Genomic DNA, 4,383 nt, shown 5'->3' on the forward strand with positions numbered 1-4,383 from the left:
GAAAGCTACTAGTCTCTAGATGCCGTCTTCTTAAAGCTGTAAAAGGACTCTAGCAACTACGCTATCTAAGGCGTCTATTTCTACTCTCGTGCGGCGATAAGGGGAGTAGTAAGCTAGTACAGTGTTAGATAGCATAAGATCCTTAACCTACTAAAATGCCGCGAGCTCGATTTTCCCAAAGGCGTGCCATGCTCCCTGTTTTAGTAGCTTGGTAAGGGGGCGGACAATTTAGCCGTAATCCTTTAAGAAGGCTTAGTAGAAATTGCAGAAACCTAGGAACGATTAAAGGCTCTTAAGAGTTGTAGGTACGAGCTAATTCTAGACAGTAGCAACCTTCTTAGAGTTCTTCTAGATTCTATTAGTGCTTACGATTAATCCTAGAAACTTAGTGCTTTTAACAGCAAATTTAGATTTCTTAATATCTACTTGCAACCTAGCTTTATACAATTAATTAAGTATCTAGGCAATATAGGCTTCGTACTTAAGCGGATCCTCTAAGTAAATAAGGATATTGTTAATATATGCTGTACAGAAATCGTCTAGTAAGCTATGTAGCACCTTATTAATATATCGCTAAAAGGTAGCAGGGCCGTTGCAGAGGCTAAAGGGTAGAACTTAATACTTATAATTGCCGTACCGCGTGCGGAAAGACGTTAGGTCCTCTACTAACTTATTAAGCTAGATTTAGTGGAAAGCTTGCCTTACGTCTAACTTAGTAAAGACCTTAGCGCGCGACAGGCGGGTAAGCGTTTTCTAGATAAGGGGGATAGAATAGGCGTCTTTTTTCGTAATAGCGTTAAGCTTTTAATAGTTAACGCAGAACCTCTATCCCCTACCTAGCTTTTTAGCAAATAGGACTAGTAACGCGTACGACGCATTACTATAGACGATAAAGCCGCGACGAAGGTAGTCCTCTAGGTAGTTCTATACTAACTACAGGTGCTCTAGCGACATGCTGTAAAGGGGACTACTCGTTAAGGTATTTTCCGCCGTAAGCTTAATGTCGTAATCCACGCCTTCTCTATATAGCGGCAGAGTATTAGAATTCTTTTTCGAGAAATAGGCTACAGTTGCGCTAGCATATCCTAGGGATAGGAGCTTTTTAGTAACTAGTTAGCGGAGTTCCTCCTCTAGATTAGTAGCAGGGGTTTTCTTCCTATTAGCAATAAGCTAATTAACCTTATAGACACTAAGGTGCCTAATTGTAGTGTCTTTTTAACGCGCGTTAATTATAAAGGCAGCAGCGCTAATCGTGTTAACGTTAAGCCTAGCCTTTAAGTATGTTTCCTGCAAAACAGGTAGCTTTTTCGGCTTGCGGGGCAACCTAGCAGGCGAGTTAAGATTCTTAAGCTGCCTGTCTATCTTGCGCAGGTTTTCTTAAAGCTCCTAGCGTTGCGATCCTCCCTTCTCTCGTTATATTGCTCTTAGCTTTTCTACCGCTAATATTAAGGCGTTACGGCGATTGGCATTAGCTTAGTAAGCTGCTTAAGCTTTAGCGTTAGATTAAGGGGATTGTGTAGGGACGAACGCGTCGCGTTTACAATTAATTAATTAATTAGTGTCTAGCTATATTAGTGCGCGCTGCTTGCAGTTAACCTAAACATTAACTTCTTCAAGTAGCTTGCGACTAATTATCGCATTATAGCGGCTAGTGTTGCAACACACAAAGTAGGTGCGTATTTAGTAGCTTTCTAGCACTAAATTAGCTTTAAAGTATTTATCTACCTGGCCGTTAGGTCGTCCATCGTATCTAGCAAGGGGGATTAGTTCTATGCGCGATAGCTTAACGTAGAGGTTTTTTCTAAGGGTTTAAAGGTGCTTTAGGTGTACTAAGACGTAGCTGCCCGCTCCCGTATTAATTAAGCCTCTAAGCTTAATTGCAAGGCCGTTTGTGGAGATTTAGCAGGGCAGAGTAAACGTAGGACTACTAAACAGCTTTTCGCGCAGGTTAATTGCTCTAGTAGGTAGCTCTAGAGAGGAGACTTCTCCTAGAGCTAGGCTTTTTCCAAATCGTTAGATTCACATCCTAACGTGTTATTCTCGGGTGCTTACGGCTCTGCGGGCTCTGTAGGCTCCTTCTCTAGATTAACGTTCTTAATAGCTTTCTGCGCGGCAGGGGCTCTAGAGTAATTACGGCTTAGGTAGCTAGGTTAGTAGCATTAAAAACAGGTAACTAGCTTCTAGATTGCTAGGGCTTTATTAGGTGCTAAAAAACCTAGAAGAGCTAGGGGCGCGCGTTGTAGCATTAACGCGATCGCGTTACGCTTTTTAGCCTTCCTAGCAGCAACGCGTGCTTCTCCTAGGGCAAGCTCTTGCGCGAGGTCTTAAGCAAGGTCTATATAGTAATTGTAGTTATCGACGCATTAACGTTAGTATATCCCTAACTGCGTGCGCATAGTCTCTAGCAGCTTCTTATAAAATTCCTCTACCTATTAATCTACTAGGAGCTAACGCTCCTGTGCAAGGCGGAAGAAATTATTCTAGAAACGGGCGAAATTAGTAGCGCTTTAGTAATAAAGCTTCTAGAAATCGTGGCAAGCGTTTAGCCCCTTGTGTGGGTCTCTATAGCTTCTCTCTAGCTAATTAAGAATATAATTATAGGAAACTGCTACGCCGCTGTTCTTAATTGTTCGTAGTATCGCTAACAGGGTCTAGTACGCGTCTCCTTTAGTTTGCGTGCGGATATAGGCAACAACAGTTTTCTTAGTATTCTCTAGCGTATCTCTAGTATACTAATTCTAGTTTGCTTAAAGTTTGTTCTACAAGCTATCTCTCTACTACTTAAAGGTAACACTCTTACTATCTAATAATAAGGGTAGATCTAGGAACTTAGCGGAGCGCGTTAATTAGCTCTCCTGCGCTTGCGACGCTAGAGGTGTAGCTAGCTAGTATACAGAGGGGCGAGGACCTAGAATTAAATCCTCTAGCAGCAACGCGCTTAAATCGCGTATAATTAGTGTTGTAGGGAAACGCGTCGCGCGTAGAACTAGCGCAGCGGGCTAGTCTCTAGAGCGAGTTAATCGCGCTCGTAGTTGCTAGATTTTAGCGTCTTTTTTAGCTAGGGTAGTAGCCTATATCTAATTTCTCGCGTATACATTATCTCCCTTAGCGAGAGCGTCGGCGGCGATCTAGCAATACATGTAGATTTGTTGTTTATGTACCTATTGTATATATAATTAGCTAACTATTTTGTTAACAATTTTAGCTAGCGTTTCTAGGAAGAGCTCTTAGAGCTCTTTGGCGGAGGCAGAGAGTGTAAACAAACCTAAGGCCGACGATAGCTCTAGTATTACTAAGCTCTAGCGGAGCCTTGCGAGCTTCTAGTTAAAGTTGTTGTCCTAATTCTCGTTAGTTATCGCGTTGTGTTGCCAAACAGAGTTTTCGCGATAGAAATATTAATTAGTATATCCTATAGGCAGGTTCGCTGCCCTGAATTCGAGGACCGTCGGGGTAAAGGGGTATTGTAGAGCCGAGGTCCTGCCTCTAGATTAGCTTCGCGAGGGTTCTCCTATAGTGTTTAGATTTGTTTAGCTTTTCGATTAAGAAAGAAGCGAAGGGGGGGGGGAGAGAGAGAGTTTCTGCACGTAGGAGTTCTATAGAAGTCCTCCCGTACACAGAGCTCTCGATAGCTCTCTTTAGCTTAGTGCTAGTATCTTTCTACCGCTAACTAGATTCACTAGTAGTCTTATGCAGCGCTAAGGGGTAAGCAATTAATTAGTACGTTAATAGATCCTTAGAGTAAGCAACCAGGCTCTCGTAGCTCTAATCCTTAGTGTTAGCCGTTAGTAAACGCTTCTTAACAAGGCTACTTAGTTTAGCTAGATATTATGCTGCCGTCTCCGGCCGAAGAGGTATTAACCTTTAGATAATGTAAGGGCTAGGTCCGCGGTCTCTACTGCTATAAGCGTCCCCAAACACCTAGCTAGGTAAGTCGGCTGCAGGCAGCACTATCTCCACGAGCTGTAAGGATAAGGGGTGCTAGCAGGGTAGGTTAGGTCAAATTCAGCTATCCAAAGGTAAGAAGCAGAAGAAAGGCTTCGAGAGGCTCTATATACAGAGGTGCCGAGCGCCAAGGCGCTAGGCCAGGTTACGTAATCGAATTACGTAACCCGAGGTTATGTAACCTAAGGTAAATCTCTAAACTAGACCGTTATAGTAATACGACGCCGTAGAGAAAGCTACTAAAATTACATAAAGTAATATCGCGAAAGCGTAAGCTAGGTAGGCGCTCTAAGTAAATAAAAAGCGCTAAGAACCTAATTTTGTAGTAAGTAACCTTGTCTACGTTAAACCTTATAGCTTTTTAATAGATTAGCCTAGTATAAAGCTAAATTAATAGATATATAGCTCTTACCTAATTATTACTATAAAGAGTTACTTCTT

This window comes from Trematosphaeria pertusa (assembly GCF_010094035.1).
Source record: "Trematosphaeria pertusa strain CBS 122368 unplaced genomic scaffold BU26scaffold_15, whole genome shotgun sequence".
Lineage (NCBI taxonomy): Eukaryota > Fungi > Ascomycota > Dothideomycetes > Pleosporales > Trematosphaeriaceae > Trematosphaeria > Trematosphaeria pertusa.